This window comes from Staurois parvus, unplaced genomic scaffold (assembly GCF_062004578.1).
Source record: "Staurois parvus isolate SC_StPar_1 unplaced genomic scaffold, SC_StPar_1.0 ptg000917l, whole genome shotgun sequence".
Classification (NCBI taxonomy): Eukaryota; Metazoa; Chordata; class Amphibia; order Anura; family Ranidae; genus Staurois; species Staurois parvus.
The window spans coordinates 1,991,291-2,011,723 of NW_028318713.1; positions in this window are offsets into that span (position 1 = coordinate 1,991,291).

Consider the following 20,433-nt stretch of genomic DNA (forward strand, 5'->3'; position numbering starts at 1 on the left):
CTGCCTGCAGAAAATTACAGGAGGGGGCGGAGACAAGACCAGTCACCAAGCACAAGGAGAGCAGAAAGCAGAGCTGTGGGAGGGGCCTGGAAACTCCACCCACTAAAGGCTACCTGCAGAAAACTACAGGAGGGGGTGGAGACAAGACCAGTCACCCTGCACAAGGAGAAGAAAGAACTGTGGGAGGGGCCTAGAAACTCCACCCAATAAAGGCTTCCTGTAGAAAACTACAGGAGGGGGCGGAGACAAGACCAGTCACCCTGCATAAGGAGAAGAAAGAACTGTGGGAGGGGCCTAGAAACTCCACCCACTAAAGGCTGCCTGCAGAAAACTACAGGAGGGGGTGGAGACAAGACCAGTCAACCTGCACAAGGAAAGAGAGCAGAGATGTGGGAGGGGCCCAGAAACTCCACCCACTAAAGGCTTCCTGCAGAAAACTACAGGAGCAGGGGCGGACTGACAACTCATGGGGCCCCCGGGCAATAGGGGATCATGGGACCCCTATATCCTCACCCACACTCAAACCACACCCAAAAAAGACTATTAAAGGTACCAGGGACATCTCATGACACCCCCTACAGACCCCGGCCCCTCGGGCAGTGCCCAAGTTCCCCAATGGTCAGTCTGCCCCTGATTAAAGGTTTGTTTAATAAAGTTTAAGGGCCACACTATAGAAACACAGTCCAGATGTGTTCCGGATGCATTTTTGCATGTGTGTTTTTGGCATGTTAATGCTGCGTTTTTGACGCATTCCAGTTCATTTTTTCCCCTCTCTTTCTCTTTAATTTAATTAGGAACATTCCTGTGTTTTTGGTGCATTTTAGTGCATTCCGGTGCATTTTTTATGCATTTTGCCGTGTTCCAGTACAGTTCTGTGCAGAAAAAAATGCAGCCTGTTCTACTTTTTTTTCCGCACCGGAACTGCAAGCGCTGATGTGAACTATGACATTGACAACCCTATCACCTACTTTCTGTGCGTTTTGGATGCAGATAAAAAAACTGAAACGCATGGAGTGTGAACCGGCCCTAAAAGAGAAAAAAAAGTGATACATTGTAACAACACATCACAACGTGTTCACGTTCTGCGCAACATATCGCGCTTGTGAATGGGCCCCAACCGTCCTTGTCCTGGTGTGTTAGCTGTGTGAATTGAGCCTCGCGATCCTTTGTTGGAAAAACTGCATAAAAATAAAAAATATTTAAAAAAAAACAACCCTTGTCCCTCTGGACAGCGCGATGGATAACCTGCGGGAGAAAGGCGCCCAACACACCCAGCTATACCAATCAGATCCGTCTCCACCCCCCCCCCCCCACGAACTGCCACAGCTCATTAATCCACAGCTCCCCATTTACCTAATCACCCTTCTAGGTGACAGGCCTTTAATTGCCGGGGAAAGCAGCCCATCAAAGTCTATTTAAGTGCACAGCAGACTAATGTGCTGAGTGATCGCCAAGGCCCATAATGCTGGGGAGCCGCCGCTGTCATGGCAGTCCCACGCTCACCCTGTGAGTCGATGAGCACGCGGGACGAGGGCGGCTTCAATAAATTTGTTTTCTTATTTTTATAACAGGAGGACAAATTGGCAGCACTGGGGAGCTCTTCTTGTTAGGTGTTTTTCTCCAACATTTTGTTGTATTTTTTATTGTACTTTATTATTCTTTTTATATATATATATATATATATATATATATATATAAAATTATTTATTTTCTTTTTTTATTATTATTAATATTATATATATATATTTCATTTTTTTATTATTATTATTCAGATTTTATTTGCTTTTTTACTCTTGCTTGGAGTTTTCAGCGGTTATTTGACTCTTACAAGAGAAAAAAATAAAATAATAATAATAATAATAATAATAATAAAATGAAAAAAAAATCAATTATATATATTATATATATATATATATATATATATATATATATATATTATTATTTTATTTTTTTCTCTTGTAAGAGTCAAATAACCGCTGAAAACTCCAAGCAAGATTAAAAAAGCAAATAAAATCTTAATAATAATAATAAAAAAAATGAAATGAAATATATATATATATAAAATTATTTATGTTCTTTTTTTATTAATATTATATATATATATTTCATTTCATTTTTTTAATTATTATTATTCAGATTTTATTTGCTTTTTTACTCTTGCTTGGAGTTTTCAGCGGTTATTTGACTCTTACAAGAGAAAAAATAAAATAATAATAATAATAAAATAAAAAAAAAATCAATTATATATATTATATATATATATATTATTATTATTTTATTTTTTTCTCTTGTAAGAGTCAAATAACCGCTGAAAACTCCAAGCAAGAGTAAAAAAGCAAATAAAATCTGAATAATAATAATAAAAAAAATGAAATGAAATATATATACATAAAATTGTTTATTTTCTTTTTTTATTAATATTAATATTATATATATATATTTCATTTCATTTTTTATATTATTATTATTCAGATTTTATTTGCTTTTTTACTCTTGCTTGGAGTTTTCAGCGGTTATTTGACTCTTACAAGAGAAAAAAATAAAATAATATATATATATATATATATATATATATATATATATATATATATATATATAATTGATTTTTTTTTCATTTTATTATTATTATTATTATTTTATTTTTTTCTCTTGTAAGAGTCAAATAACCGCTGAAAACTCCAAGCAAGAGTAAAAAAGCAAATAAAATCTGAATAATAATAATAAAAAAAATGAAATGAAATATATATATATATATATATATATATATAATATTAATAATAATAAAAAAAGAAAATAAATAATTTTATATATATATATATATATATATATATATATATATATATATATAATTGATTTTGTTTTTCATTTTATTATTATTATTATTATTATTATTATTAATATTTTATTTTTTCTCTTGCAAAATTTAAACAACCGCTGAAAACTCCATAAAAAAAAATAAAAAAAATGAGTTTTTCCACCTATATCAGTCTGTACTAGTAAATATACCAGTGAGGGCTCATTCACACAAGTGGCCAGGGGAGTGGTAAAACCAAACGGCTGAGCCAAGGTTTTACTACCCCACCACCACCCTCCTGAACACCGACATGCCGCTGCTCAGGGTTGTACACATACTCTGCACTTCTCAGCTGTGGCAAAAAATGAAACAGCATGCAACATTGGATGGGCATAATGCCACAGAACGCGACTCATGCACATCTTTGGGGCCATGCACATCTTTGGGGCCATGCACATCTTTGGGGCCATGCGTGGTGGGACAGAATTTACAGGGTTAATGCAGGTGATGAGGAGGTGACATATTGCATTCTCGTCACGGGGCTTCATTTACACTAGCAGCTGGGGGAGGAGGGGGACAAAAAAACAATGTGGTTGAGCTCTGTTTTTATCACCCCTCAACCACTCCCATTTTAGCTGGAGTGAACAAATTCCACAGCTGCGTCAGGATTTGCACCCCTCATTGCTTTCGGTGGGCACTACCACCCACTGAGTGCAAACCATTCCACTAAATAGGGCCGCGCCCTAACTGCCCCGAAATTTTTTCTTTTTACAAGGCTAAAACGGGAAATGATCGCTTTTCACACCTTGCAGCCGTGCAACATCCTAGGCATATTTATGGCACGCTTGTAGATCGTTTTTCAGAAGGTGGTAAACCAGCAATCCTGCTGCCTCCTGAATATCTGTTTTTTTTTTTAACCCCAAGGGGGATTTTGTATGAAAATATCGCACCACAAATGGGCAGCACGGTGACTAAATGGTTAGGACTTCCACCTGGCAGTACTAGGGTCATTGGTGTGAATCCCAACCACGGCACCACCTGCCTGGAGTCTGCATGTTCTCCCTGTGCCTGTGTGGGTTTCCTCCGGGTACTCCGGTTTCCTTCCACACTCCAAAGACATGCTGGTAGGTGAATTGGCTCCTGTCTAAATTGGCCCTAGTATGTGTATGTATGAATGTGAGTTAGGGACCTTAGATTGTACACCCCTTGAGGGTTAGGGACCTTAGATTGTACGCCCCTTGAGGGTTAGGGACCTTAGATTGTACGCTCCTCGGGGGCGGGGACTGATGTGAATGTACAATATATATGTAAAGTGCTGCGTAAATTGATGGCGCTATATAAGTACCTGAAATAAATACCTTAATAAATAAATGCTGCAGCACACTCTCAATGGGCAAGATTGACAAAGCACTGCGGCTGCTGCATGTGTCCAGCCGTAATGTAATGGTCCACCACAGGGGCGGACTGACAACTCATGGGGCCCCCGGGCAATAGGGGATCATGGGGCCCCCGTGTCCTTGCCCAAACTCAAAAAAGCCTATAAAAAAGGTACCAGGGGCATCTCATGGGGCCCCCTACTGAAACCGGGCCCCCGAGTTTCCAAATGGTCAGTCCGCTCCTGGTCCACCAATAGGGAGACCCCATGCAGCCATCACTGGACTTCCTATAGACAAGAAGAGCCTGTCAAAGGGGGGGTACTGAGAGCCTGTCAAAGGGGGGGCACTGAGAGGCAACAAAGGGAGAAAAAAAAATGAAAACAGTATTTCAATAATTGAAACAATAAATATCAATTGTTACATAGTTACATAGTTAGTCTGGCTGAAAAAAGACAAAAGTCCATCCAGTTCCACCATAGAAAAAAATAAAAGTTATAATCCTACACCCACAGGTGACCCGTAGGATCATAAGCAGCGACTTAGCAGAGAAACTTTCATTCAGCTTCAATATAAAAAATAAAAGAGACAACACACGCATGTTCTCCCTCGTACATACATGTGCTGGACATGTTACATTCGATATAAGGAGCAGAGTAATCCTTATGGTTGATCCCGGTACTTTGAAATGAATACGAGCTGCTTTGGCAGAGGCTCCGGGTTGCCCCCGTCCCTTTCTGGGTGATCTTCTTTTACCCCCCCCCCCCATGGAACATTCAGTGTATAAATAGAATGTGAGTAATCTGATGATCATGGCACTATATGCAGGGAGTGTTAATCCCGGGAGACACACATATCTCCTAGATTGTAAGCTCCCAGGATCAGACCCTCCTATCCCTCTTGTATTGAACTGTATTGTTGCTGTATTGTCTCCCGTTATATTGTAAAGCGCTGAGCAAACTGTTGGCACCATAAATCCTGTATAATAATAATAATAATAATAATAATAATATAAATCCTGTATAATAATAATAATAATATAAATCCTGTATAATAATAATAATAATAATATAAATCCTGTATAATAATAATATAAATCCTGTATAATAATAATAATAATAATAATAATATAAATCCTGTATAATAATAATATAAATCCTGTATAATAATAATAATAATAATAATAATAATATAAATCCTGTATAATAATAATATAAATCCTGTATAATAATAATAATAATAATAATATAAATCCTGTATAATAATAATATAAATCCTGTATAATAATAATAATAATAATATAAATCCTGTATAATAATAATATAAATCCTGTATAATAATAATAATAATAATATAAATCCTGTATAATAATAATATAAATCCTGTATAATAATAATAATAATAATAATAATAATATCCCAGCCTGGATATAGTGATGGCGGAATACAGAGACGGATCATCTGCTGGAGACGGGTCATCTCTGCTTTTCTGTAGAGAATTCTTTCACTTCGTCCCACTTTACAGCCCTGTGTCCTGAGTGCAGAGCTGTGCACTGATGAGGTGGGTGGCTGGGTGTCCCGGAATGACATTCTAGGTGACTCTTTCATGCTCGCAGTGTTCGGTGGAAGGAGTCAGGGTATTCAGCGTTATTTCAATTTCTGGTTCCTTTAAAAGCAGAGGGTGGGGGTTGTTTTATTTAGGGCAGTGGGGGTCGATTTACTGGATTTGGGGGACTCAAGTCAAAGAGCCACATGTAATATTCAGTAAATACAGTGCTATAGGAAGCTGTCAGAGACTGCAGACACAGTACAGGAGATGGTCAGAGACTGCACATGTGCTACAGGAGATGGTCAGAGACTGCAGATGTGCTACAAGAGATGGTCAGAGACTGCAGATGTGCTACAGGAGATGGTCAGAAACTGCAGATGTGCTACAGGAGATGGTCAGAGACTGCAGATGTGCTACAAGAGATGGTCAGAGACTGCAGACATACTACAGGAGACGGTCAGAAACTGCAGACATACTACAGGAGATGGTCAGAGACTGCAGACATACTACAGGAGATGGTCAGAGACTGCGGACATACTACAGGAGATGGTTAGATACTGCAAACGTGCTAAAGAAGATGGCTAGAGACTGCAGATGTGCTAAAGGAGATAGTCAGAGACTGCACACATGCTACAGGAGATGGTCAGAGACTGCAGATATACTACAGAAGATGGTCAGAGACTGCAAAAATACTACAGGAGATGGTCATAGACTGCAGACATACTACAGGAGACGGTTAGAGACTGCAGACATGATACAGGAGATGGTCAGAGACTGCAGATGTGCTCCAGGAGATGGTCAGAGACTGCAGATGTGTTACAGGAGATGGTCAGAGACTGCAGATGTGTTACAGGAGACGGTAAGAGACTGCAGACATACTACAGGAGACGGTCAGAGACTGCAGACATACTAGAGGAGATGGTCGGAGACTGCAGATGTGCTACAAGAGATGGTCAGAGACTGCAGACATACTACAGGAGACGGTCAGAGACTGCAGACATACTACAGGAGATGGTCAAAGACTGCAGATGTGCTACAAGAGATGGTCAGAGACTGCAGACATACTACAGGAGACGGTCAGAGACTGCAGACATACTACAGGAGATGGTCAGAGACTGCAGACATACTACAGGAGATGGTCAAAGACTGCAGATGTGCTACAAGAGATGGTCAGAGACTGCAGACATACTACAGGAGATGGTCAGAGACTGCAGACACGATACAGGAGATGGTCAGAGACTGCAGACATGATACAGGAGATGGTCAGAGACTGCAGACATAGTACAGGAGATGGTCAGAGACTGCAGACATGCTAAAGCGGATGGTCAGAGACTGCTATTAAAAAAATAAACTGTTTTGGCCGGAAGGTCATTTTAACCCAACTTTCACCCAACTACTATTCTATATCAGGGGACCTAAGTGAGCTCTTTGGATGGATCTGCTCATTGGTTATAATTACACTTTGTATTCCAAATTTGCTTTTTCCAGTCAGTTTCTCCTGTAGAAGGGTTAACATTGCATGATATGGGATGTGATACCTGAGAGGAGGTAATCGGTGTCTGTATCTGAGTGGGCGTCACAACCACAAGAATCCAACGCCATGACATTTATGAGGCTCTTCTTCCTCCCAAGCATCACTTGCTTTGTTGTTATTGATAGCGGCCTGAGATATGTGGGAAGATTCAGCATGTCATGGAATTCCACACACATTTCAGACACGTTTCTACAGGTTGTCTCCTTTCTAGGACTGGAGAGAAGGATGGACAGAATGGTGGAATCTATTCAAGGACTATTTGTCATAGGCGCACAATGAGCTTTCATTCCGACAAAGTAAATGCTCTTTGTTTTCCCATTAATAATGAAAAACATGATGGACCATAACAGTTTCCAGATACTAGGCAGCATCTGGATGTTACGAAACAATGTATTCTGCAGAAAAATGTCTTTTCTTCATCATGCTACTCCTAAACATGGATATTTATGTGGTTGAGACCTTGTATGCTACTATTGACTCATTCTGAAGTAGTCAGGGACTGATCTGTCTCCTTCTGCAACTCCCTATTAGTTCTTCAAAGTGGTGGGCTGCCTTGAAGTAGACTTGAGCTATATATCTGCAGTGTTAGGTCATCAAAGATGCTGCTCTGGGTTGTCTTTGCTGGATAAGAAGCAGTAACTGAGGACCTGCAGTGCAAGAATATCCCTTCTGCTCCATTCATTCTCAGGATCTGTGCTTCCTTCACCTTTTATGCTGCCTCTGACTGCTATTCTCACCAGACATGAAGTGAAATTTAGTGATGTCACTTCTGCACTGTTCACGGTTCTCCTTACTGGAGAGGAAGTTGTATCTGAGGACCTGCAGTACAAAGATCTCCCTGCTTCTGTATCATTTATTCTTAGATCTGTGCTTCCTACACATTTCCTGCTGCTTCTGACAGCTGTTCTCACCAGTCTTGGAGTGAGATTTGGTGATGTCACTACTGTGCTGCTCACTGCTCTCCTTGCTGGAGAGGAAGCTGTACCTGAGGACCTGCAATGTAAGCATTGCCATGCTTCTACTTAATTCATTATCAGGATCTGACTTCTCCCACCTCTCCTTTGGTTCTAACTGCTAGTCTCACCAGATTTTGAGTGAGGTTGGTGATTTCACTCCTGTGCTGCACACTTGCTCACTGTTCTTCTTGCTGGAGATGAAGCTGTACCTGAGGACCTGCAGTACAAGCACCCCCCTGCTTCTGCTTAATTCATTATCAGGATCTGACTTTTCTCACCTCTCCCTTGCTCCTAACTGCTAGTCTCATCAGATTTGGTGATGCCACTACTGTGCTGCTCACTGTTCTTCATGCTGGAGAGGAAGCTGTACCTGAAGATCTACAATGCAAGAATATCCCTGCTTCTGCTCTATTCATTCTGTAAATGTGTGTTTCTTCCACACTTCTCACGCTGCTTCCTTATTACTATCCCATCAATCTTTTTTTTTTTTGGGGGGGGGGCATATGGAAGCCCTGCTTCTCTTTAAGATAGCCACTTACACACAGAGACACAGAGCAGAACAAGCCATGGTAAGTCAGGGATAATATTAGCTGCCTGGAACCTACAGGCATACTTGATGGTTAGCCATTCCCCTCTTCTTGCCTTTTTTTGGGTACAGCTTCCATATTACAGGTCCTCCTTAATCCCCAGCAAAGAGTTGCAGAAGGTGAAGGAGAAGAGATAGACCTTGACTTTTTTGTAGAAGTCAAGATTTGCATTTTGGGGTTTTTAGGATGATCACACAGCACAGTATTAGTTTATTGGATTTCTTCTGAGGGACAAAAAGTGCTGCTGTTGTCCATAAGAGAGTTCCGTGTATCCATTTACAGAGAATAAAAAACAAAATAAATGTTGTTACCATTAGTTTTACAAATCCAATATAATTTTTTTTTTTTTACGGACAACTGCTGGAAAGGATTATGGACAGCTCAAAGTTTTTATGGACATGCCATTGTAGGAACCCCGGGGTATATTTACTGCATACGGAAGTTGGGAGTTGCATCAATGTTCATTGGCTTACTATGGCGATACACGAACACCGATATATAGACCAGCAATCTAAAAAAAATGGTGAAGAGGCTTCTGAGAGTTGAGAACACAACTGTCAAAATTGTGAAATGTGTTGAGCAACAACTGGCAAAGTAATATAAAACCATAAAACTCCACGGAGGAGTCGGAGACCTGTGTATAATCTGTACTTACAGTATGTACACTATTATAAAATCCTGATCCTTTCACTGATAGAAGTGGAGAACTATGACAGGAGGAGTGCGGAATGGCTGAAAGGGTTGAAATGGTAAAATGGAGAGGTGAATGAAAATGGCTACGTTGGAGAACATTTCAAAGGGTCTGGAGTGCAGGTGCAGAAATGGCAGTTGAATATTATAGGCAGTGCCGGGACAAGGTCATCAAGATATCATTCGACATACAGTACATTTGAAGGACTTCTACCCAGGGGCGGACTGACAACTCATGGGGCCCCCGGGCAATAGGGGATCATGGGGCCCCTGTGTCCTTGCTCAAACTCAAAAAAGCCTATGAAAAAGGTACCAGGGGCATCTCATGGGGCCCCCTACTGACCCCGGGCCCTCGGGCAGTGCCCAAGTTTCCAAATGGTCAGTCCGCCCCTGAACCTAACTGTACTGCTTCTCTTTAATTTGTAAAGAACTGTGCACACCAGGGGCGGACTGACAACTCATGGGGCCCCCCAGGCAATAGGGGATCATGGGGCCCCTGTGTCCTTGCTCAAACTCAAAAAAGCCTATGAAAAAGGTACCAGGGGCATCTCATGGGGCCCCCTATTTACCCCGGGCCCTCGGGCAGTGCCCGAGTTTCCAAATGGTCAGTCCGCCCCTGCTTCTACCACAAACTCTTTAGATAGAGTGGGAAACTGCTAAAAAGCTGTGTCTTTTTTTTTTCCCATTGGAAAGTTTTGCTTGGCATCCTATCATGGAGACACAACAGAAAGTGAGAGGAAATCTTTTGATTAAATAAAAAAAAAGTTTGGCTTTAAATATACTTTATTTAGTCTGCGAGGTTCACAAGGGTAGCAGTAGCTTAGTGGTTAGCACTTCTGCCTTGTAGTACAGGGGTCTGTGGTTTGAATCACAGCCAGGAGGACACTATCTGCATGGAGTTTGCATGTTCTCCCTGTGCTTGCATTGGTTGCCCCCACATTTCAAAGACATACCGGTAGGTTAATTGGCCCAAGTATATACAGTATGTATACATTCTAAGGAGAGCACTCAGATGTGATAGATTCCATTTTTGCAGTAAAAGGTGATTTTTTTTTTTCTTATTTTTTTTCTTTCTTTGTAGTTCTTGTTTAATTTGGCTCTAGCATGTGACAAATGTAAAAATTGGCTGTGCACATGTGTTATTATCACATAGTGGTTAGGGAGGGGTTGAGGAAAGACCTGACAACCTACCTTGTAAAATAATTTGCCAAGAGAATTTGCCAACAAAATTCTATGGAAAAGGCTTTCAAGCATGTCAGACACTGAGTTCAGAGAGTTTGCCTACAGAGTTGGATACAACTGAATGAATATACGCAATGCCTGGTGTGCTTCTAGACAGCCTGTAACTCCACAACCCCTACAGTCAACAAAGATTCAGGTGATAGTCATTTTAAGTTTGAGCCCTAAGGAAGAACACCTATAGTATAACATGAATAGAAGATCTGAAGACCTCCTACAGGCCAGGTGATGGTCATCCTATGATTTGCACCCTAGGGAAGATCGCCTACAGTATAACATGAGTAAAAGATCTGAAGACCTCCTGCATGTCATGTGATGATCGTTCAATATTTGCACCCTCGGAAAGATCACCTACAGTGTAACATGAGTAGAAGATCTGAAGGCCTCCTACAGGCAAGATCATGGTCATTTTATGTTTGCACCCTAGGGAAGATCACTACAGTATAACATGAGTAGAAGATCCAAAGACCTCCTACAGGCTAGGTGATGGCCATTCTATGTTTGTACCCTAGGGAAGATCACCTACAGTAAATCTGAAGACCTCTTACAGGTCAAGTGATGGTCATTCTATGTTTGCACCCTAGGGAAGATCATCTACAGTATATCATGAGTAGACAATCTAAAGACCTCCTACAGGCCAGCTGATGGTCATTTTATGTTTGCACCCTAGGGAAGATCACTACAGTATAACATGAGTAGAAGATCCAAAGACCTCCTACAGGTTAGGTGATGACCATTCTATGTCTGCACCCTAGGGAAGATCACCTACAGTAAATCTAAAGACCTCTTACAGGTCAAGTGATGCTCATTCTATGTTTGCACCCTAGGGAAGATCATCTACAGTATAGCATGAGAAGACAATCTGAAGACCTCCTACAGGCCAGCTGATGGTCACGTTTTGTTTGCACCCTAGGGAAGATCACTACAGTATAACATGAGTAGAAGATCTGAAGTCCTCCTGCATGTCAGGTGATGGTCATTTTATGTTTGCACCCTAGGGAAGATCACGTAAAGTATAACATGAGTAGATGATCTGATGATGTCCTACAGGCCAGGTGATGGTCATTTTATGTTTGCATCCTAGGGAAGATCACTACAGTATAAAATGAGTAGAATATCCAAAGACCTTTTACAGGCCAGGTGATGGTTATTCTATGCTTTCCCTTGGGAAGATCAGCTACAGTATATCTGAAGACCTTCTACAGGTCAGGTGATGGTCATTCTATGTTTGTACCCTAGGGAAGATCATCTACAGTATAGCATGAGTAGATGATCTGAAGAACTCCAACAGGCCAGGTAATGGTCATTTTTTGTTTGCACCCTAGGGAAGATCTGAAGTCCTCCTGCATGTCAGGTGATGGTCATTTTATGCTTGCACCCTAGGGAAAATCACCTAAAGTATAACATGAGTAGAAGATCTGAAGATCTCCTACAGGCTATGTGATGGTCATTCTATGTGTGCACCTTAGGGAAGATCACCTACAGTATAACATGAGTAGTTGATCTGACCTGAGTTTATAAATTCTTTCTTTCCAGAAATACACATCAATTACCAGTGCTTGTTGTATTGTTAAGAAATAATTTTAATCTGCTGTGACTTGTCCCGGCAGTGAGGGCTCTCATTGTTACCTCACTTTTACTTTTCATATGAGTAAAGCAGAAGTAGGCGAGTCATTTACCTCCGAACAAAACTTGTTTCCACTTCCCAAACCTGCCAGGATGGAGGAACCATAAACACTTCAAATTAAACTCTTCTATCTTACAGAGCTTAATACAGTGGCAGTATGGTACTAAAGAATCCGATGCAGGACTCCTTATAATTATTAACATGTAGTCTACCCCTAGCACTGACCCCAAACCTAATCCTGAAAGTTAACCATTGACAGCCATTCTAGTCCAAAAAAAAAACAGCCACCAGACTAACCCTTTAGGTTTGGCACATACCTACAGGCATAACCAAGAAGAGGCACTTTCCTGCGCATTTTTCGCTTCTTCCCTGTGTTGCATGTAGGGCAGCCGGTTCATTTCAATGGGCCATCCTACACAAGAGAAAGGCAGAGAGAAAGTCCCTGACTTTTTTTCACAATGTATGGAAAAGCCTCTGCTCTATGTACGTTGCATTGGGGTGCCATTCATTCTGATTGGCACCCCAATGCACTGTGCAGCAGAACCTAACACACCAAAACAAGCATACCATACAAGGGCATTCTATGCACAAAGGTAAAAAATGTTCTGTGTGCAACAGCCCCCCCAACACTTAACTGAGCCCCATCTCGATCCAATGATGTCCACAAGAACCTCGGTTCTCCGGGGACTCTCACTCCTGATTGGCTAAGGCAGCAGCAGGAGCCATTGGCCCCTGCTGCTGTCAATCACAGCCACTGAACCAATCAGGAGAAGGATGGGCTGGAGCCGAGCTGTGGCTATGTGTGTGAAAGGACACGCAGAGCCGCGGCTCGGGAACGCATCTGCTTGGGTGCCTCCATAGCAAGCTACTTGTTGTGGGGGCACCTGACAGGAGGGAGGGGCCAGGTGCGCCAGCGAGGGCCCCCGAGATTAGAAGGATCCGAGTTGCTCTGTGCAAATTCACTGCACAGAGCAGGTAAGTATGGACATGTTTGTTATTTATTAAAAAAAAAACCAAGACTTTAGTATCACCTTAAAGCTGATTTCCAGTCATGGATTTTATTGCATTGGTCCAGCTTGACCATTTGCCATATTTGGCCAATTTCTGTGGAACAGGAGAATCGCTGCAGTAGGTGCTGCTACTACAGTGGTCCCCGCTGACTTCCAGGTCCCATATCAAAAGGCTACCCTGTTGCATAGTAACCACAGGGGGCCATTGACTCGCCATGGGCGCCATTCAGAGAATGCCTTGTATTTTTCAAAGCATTCTCTGATTGGACAAGGTGTAGGGGCAGGAGGTGCCATCATGATCTCCTTTCCCTGTGTTCACTATGCAGCAGGGCATCTGCTCAGCATGTGAACTAAAAGACCATGAGGATCACTGTAGTGGCGGCAGCTACTACAGAGATTCTCCACTTCCACTGGGATCAGCCAGGTCCAGGTCTCTACTTTTATTGGTCCAAGCTGGGCCAATGTAGCTATGCAAAAATCCAGTAGGAAAGCGCTCCAAGCCAGGAAGCAAAAAGAAGTCACCCCGCCAACAGAGGAAGTGGGAGCAGCATTCATAACTTAGGATAATAGGTGAATAGATGCCACTCGGACCAGTCCCAGCAGTCCAGTACGCATGAGATGGCCTCAGCTTTTACTAGCCTTGATCTCTGACACATTTCGCCCCTCCCACTGGGAGCTTGATCACAGGCCACTGTGCTCAATCCCTTGTGGGTGAAATGCGTTAGGGAGCATGGCTGGAGGGGCGGCTGAGGCCATCTCATGCGTACTGGACTACTGGGACTGGTCCGAGTGGCATCTATTCACCTATTACACTAAGTTTATGGAAAACTTCATACCCGGAATTCAGCTGAATGATTTATGTAGACTAATTAGTCAAAGAGTTTTTGAAACTGATGATTGCCAATGCTTCTAAATTTGGTCTGGGCTTCATGGGTAGGTTACACACTTTTGGTAGTTAGACCTCTTAATTTCTGCAGATCTGTACATCAGAAGTAAAACTTTTGTAGGCAAAAACAGTGGGGAGGAATTCAGGTCCTAAAGAGAGACACTCTAAACTGTAAGCTTGCCAGGTTGGAACCCGGTTTGTACTCCCCAGGGCAAGCTGACCTTTGTATTTTCTTAACAGCTGGAGGGCTCAGCTCTCCCACAGCCGCATTTGATCCTGACCCTATCGGCAGTTGCAATCAGTTTTTTGGAAGACAAGTTGGAAGATGATTCTGTGTTTTGCTGAACCACAATATTGGCCCTTCGGGTCAGGTGTAGGGTTTCATTGCCATCAGCAGGACACAAATAGACAGATACAGGCTGATGTCTATCACACTTCGATCGGTGGCCATCCCAGTCTAGACAGGCCTGGTAAGAGAGAGAGGCCACTGGCTCCTTTCTAATGGAAGCATGAAAACACTTTAGTCTCAACCATCCAGGCTCTGATTTCACCATGCATTAATGGACCCCCTGCACCAGGATTGGTTAGGCCTATGACATACTACCAATGGCAACTCAATCACTACGGAGGCTAAATAAAGCCATTCACCTCTTTTCAAGGGATTGTTCCCTTGTTGGCTGGACCAGCCAGATGTTGCTGTGAACTGCACTTTTGGAAACAATAGATTTTCTCACACCAATGTGTTTTCCTGGGATGAAATTCAAATGTATTAAATTTGGTCCGAATTTAACACTATCCCATTTTTGAGATCAAATCTAGTGGACAAATGGTCACTTGTTCTTACCATCCTTTAAAGCAGGGGTCTCCAAGCTTTCTAAACAAAGGGCCAGGTCACTGTCCTTCAGACTTTAGGAGGGCCAGACTGCGGGCATTGGAAGTAGAGTGGAAAAAAACAAGGCCCCATCTTTGGTGTTAGTGGGAAGAATTGTTCCCCATTGTTGGTGTCAGTGGGAGCAATTGTGCCCCATCATTAGTGTCATTGGGAGGAATTGTGCCCCATCATTAGTGTCATTGGGAGGAATTCTGCCCCATCATTGGTGTCATTGGGAGGAATTCTGCCCCATCATTAGTGTCATTGAGCCCCATCGCTGGTGTCATTGGAAGAAATTGTGCCCCTTCATTGGTGTCAATGGGGGGAGTTATGTCTCATTGTTGGTATCAGTGGATGAAATAGTGCCCCAAGGGCCAGATAAAAGCATGTAAAGGGCTACATCTGGTGTCCGGGCTGCAGTTTGGAGACCACTGTTTTAGAGCAGGCATCTCCAAATCTTCTAAACAAAGGGACAGTTTATCATCCTTTACACTTTCTGAAGGCCGAACTGTGGCCAGTGGAAGTAGAAAATGCCTCCAATATTAGTAGAAGTAGATAATGTTTTAGGATTTGTGGTCAGTGGGAGTAAATAAATTACATAACACCTGTGGTCAGTAGGAGGAGGTCCTATTGTTGGAGTCAGTGGGAGGAATAGTGCCCCATCATTGGTGTCAGTGGAGGTAATGGTGCCCCATAATTGGTAGGTATCAGTGTGAGGAACAGTGCCCCATCACTGGTGTCAGTGAGAGGAATTATGCCTCACTCTTGGTGTCAGTGGAAGGAATGGTCCCTCATCATTGGTGACAGTGGGAGGAATAGTGCAAAAAAGGCCACATAAAGGCAAGCAAAGAGTCCCTTCTGAACACAGACTGAGGTCTGGGGATCACTGCTCTAGAAGATACTGTGCTCAGTTAAAATTTAGCCAATCCATTTTTGTGTGCAAAGTCACAGCCACATGCATGCAAATGGGACGAGCTTCAAGGAGAGCTGTCCTCATTCTGCTTCTAGGGAGGTGTACATTTTGCTCCCCAGCCTCTGAACCAGCATTTCCAAAGGTGGCAAAAGAGGTAAAAGTAATGCACACCATTTCACTCTACTCATTCCAGTCTAGAGATCTTATGTCCGTGGAGTACTTCCGTAAACTATATGTCTCCTAAATTGAAACAAGAGCCATTGGCTTTCTAGGATGGATTTATGAGTTCCTGTACCCTGAGACTCCCAGTAAGCCACCTGTCCTAGGGAACATTGTCCAAGACATAAGTGCACCCTTATTAAATGGACAGACTACCTAAAATATTTAAGAAAATGGAGCCCGATGACTTGGGTCATCCCTCTTATCTTCTATTGCTAGGGCACCCTAAGTGGAAACTGGGAAGTACAGGGATGGCAAAAGTCCCTCATAATGGGCAGAGTGGGTGTATAGACCTGGGAACCTAGCACAGGGATCGTGAGAACCCCTCTTAATGGGCAGAGAAGGCATACAGACCAAGGAACTCAGCACAGGGGCAGAGGGAACCCCTCATAATGGGCACAGTAGGTGTACAGACCTGGGAACTCAGCACAGGGTTGGTGGGAAACCCTCATAATGGACACAGCAGGTGTATAGACTCAGAAACTCAGCACATGGATGGTGGAAACCCCTCATGATGGGTACAGCAGGTGTACAGACCTGGGAACTCAGAACAGGGCTGGTGGTAGCCCCTCCTAATGGGCAGAGCAGGTGTACAGACTCAGGAACCTAGCACAGTGATGCTGAGAACATCTCATAATGGGTAGAGCAGGTGTACAGACCTGGGAACTCTTCACAGGGATGGTGGGAACATCTCATAATGGGCACAGTGGATGTACAGACCCAGGAATTCCACATAAGGATGGCGGGAACCCACATAATAGGTAGAGCAGGTGTACAGACCCAGGAACTCAGCGCAGGGATGGCGGGAACCGCTCATATTGGGCAGAGCAGGTGTACAGACTCAGAAAATGGGAACTGAGAGATAAAAGAGATCTTCAGGTGGTTTAACTTTCCATCATTCACCAATCAGTTCTGACTGTTCTGATCCTTTAAAACAGGCCTGAAAACATTGATGTACAACCTGTATATTCAGTTACTATCCTGAGTGCAGCAGGAAACGAGAGAACAAAATAAACACCTTCGGTAAGCAGTAAACCTTCTCTATTGTAAGGACTGTCACCTGAGGCGATGGGGTGGGTTGTAATTCCTTCCCAACCGGCAGGAGCCTATAGCCAGTTCCAAACCCCTGTGTGTCAACAGCTAAGGATGCAGCTTTTATTCTGCTTCCCTGACAAATTTCAGCAGATTATCAAACTATGCCTTTGAGGAACTACAAGTACCATCATGCCAACTGAGGATTTATTTTTATGAGTTATAAGGTGCTAACACATACCATGGCATTGTACAGGGAGCACCAAACGTTTCACATCTTGTTCTCCAGCTGTTGAAGAATGACAAGTCCCAGGAAACCATACTTATTTAGCTACTGGGCTCCTCTGGTTGTACTTCCCTAAAATGGGTCAGGCTTTCAGCAATATTCAGGTAGCTTATGGGAAGTGGAAACCCATCAAAGCCTGAGAAGTACTTTGACGCCTCGTGGTTTTACACATCTGCGTGATGGCCACAGGTCACCTCTCCGGAGAAGCTATGTCTTCTAATGCACACTTCTCAGGTCACTGCTACAATTTGCTGGGTGGACATGTGCTCATCTCTCCGGAGAAGCTATGTCTTCTAATGCACTCTTCTCAGGTCACTGCTACGATTTGCTGGGCGGACATGTGCTCACCTCTCTGGAGAAGCTATGTCTTCTAATGCACACTTCTCAGGTCACTGCTACGATTTGCTGGGCGGACATGTGCTCACCTCTCCGGAGAAGCTATGTCTTCTATTGCACACTTCTCAGGTCACTGCTATGATTTGCTGGGCGGACATGTGCTCACCTCTCCGGAGAAGCTATGTCTTCTATTGCACACTTCTCAGGTCACTGCTAAGATTTGCTGGGCGGACATGTGCTCACCTCTCCGGAGAAGCTATGTCTTCTAATGCACTCTTCTCAGGTAACTGCTATGATTTGCTAGATGGACATGTGCTCACCTCTCCGGAGAAGCTATGTCTTCTAATGCACACTTCTCAGGTCACTGCTACAATTTGCTGGGTGGACATGTGCTCACCTCTCCGGAGAAGCTATGTCTTCTAATGCACACTTCTCAGGTCACTGCTACGATTTGCTGGGCGGACATGTGCTCACCTCTCCGGAGAAGCTATGTCTTCTATTGCACACTTCTCAGGTCACTGCTAAGATTTGCTGGGCGGACATGTGCTCACCTCTCTGGAGAAGCTATGTCTTCTAATGCACTCTTCTCAGGTCACTGCTATGATTTGCTCGGTGGACATGTGCTCACCTCTCCGGAGAAGCTATGTCTTCTAATGCACTCTTCTCAGGTCACTGCTACGATTTGCTGGGCGGACATGTGCTCACCTCTCCGGAGAAGCTATGTCTTCTAATGCACACTTCTCAGGTCACTGCTACGATTTGCTGGGCGGACATGTGCTCACCTCTCCGGAGAAGCTATGTCTTCTAATGCACACTGCTCAGGTCACTGCTACGATTTGCTGGGTGGACATTTGCCCCCGCGTTCGGTGATTTTACCTTTTTTGTGCCCACTGACCGTTAACAAAGGCCAAGCAGCGTGAGATGTGAAACTAGGGTCCCGGTTTCAGTTTACTACTAGTGGCACTATTTGCATAGAGCCCCGCCCTTTTAAATTGTAAGCTTTCAGGAGCTGGGCCTTCCCAGCTCTCTTGTCTTGAATTGTATCATAACTGTTTTGCCTCCCTTTATATTGTAAAGCAGCTGCACATGCGCAGATGTGCGGACAAGCTCTGTTCTCATTTATAGAGGGGCCTCTGATGTGATGGGAGACCCCTGACATGAAGGGGGGGCTCTGACACAAAGGGAGTACTCTGATGTGATTGGTGGACTTCTGTTGTTATGGGGAGCCTCTGATGTGAAGCGAGGACCTCTGATGCAATGGGGGGACAGCTATTGTGATCGGGGATTTCTCATGTGATGGGGAACTCCAATGTGATGGGGAGCCTCTGATGTGAAGGGGGGACCTCTAATGTGATGGGGGATCTCTGATGTGATGGAGACCTCCAATGTGATGGGGAACCTCTGATGTAAAGTGGGATCTCCAATGTGATGGGGGACCTCTGATGTGTTGGGGGACCTCTGATGTGATGGGGGACCTCTGATGTGATGGGGACCTCCAATGTGATGGGGGGACCTCTAATGTGATGGGGAGCCTCTGATGTGAAGGGGGGACCTCTGATGTGATGGAGGGACCTCTAATGTGATGGAGGATCTCTGATGTGATGGGGAGCCTCTGATGTAAAGGGGGATCTCCAATGTGATGGGGGACCTCTGATGTGTTGGGGGACCTCTGATGTGATGGGGGACCTCTGATGTGATTGGGACCTCCAATGTGATGGGGGTACCTCTGATGTGATGGGGAGCCTCTGATGTGAAGGGGGGACCTCTGATGTGATGGAGGGACCTCTAATGTGATGGGGGATCTCTGATGTGATGGGGAGCCTCTGATGTAAAGGGGGATCTCCAATGTGATGGGGGACCTCTGATGTGTTGGGGGACCTCTGATGTGATGGGGGACCTCTGATGTGATTGGGACCTCCAAAGTGATGGGGGTACCTTCAATGTGATGGGGAGCCCTTGATGTGAAGGGGGACCTCCAATCTGATGGGGGACCTCTGATATGAAGGGGGGCTTCTGATGTGACGTTAATTTTATCAAGGCAATTGTGTGCATCATACCAGGCTCAGGTTTCTCACTGATAAGTAACATTTACATTCTTTACATTTTAGGCTGGGGGTGCCTCGAGATTCTGCATGCATTTTAAGGGTGTAAAGAAGGTTGAGAAACGCTGCATGAATGCACTGCAATGGTTGGAGAATGAACCCAATGATAAGGTCCTCACCCAGTAGACCATCGTTGAACTCGGTCAAGCTCCAAATCCAAACCTACCCACCTGATCTTTTCGCTCTTAGCAGCTGCTAACAAAGTGTTAAAAAACACACTACATGACCCAACCCCAGGCATGCCAGCAAAACACGGTGACAGCTCCAGGACAAGTTTTCACACGCATGGCATCATGTGAATGAGCAGACAAAAACACATTTTCCTTTCTACGTCTCCAACATAAGCTTTATTCAGCCTTAAAAACCCCTCCCAGGCCTTTCTTCGAGACCTCCTACCTTCTACCTGCAGCCTAAAGGAGGAAAAGGTAAA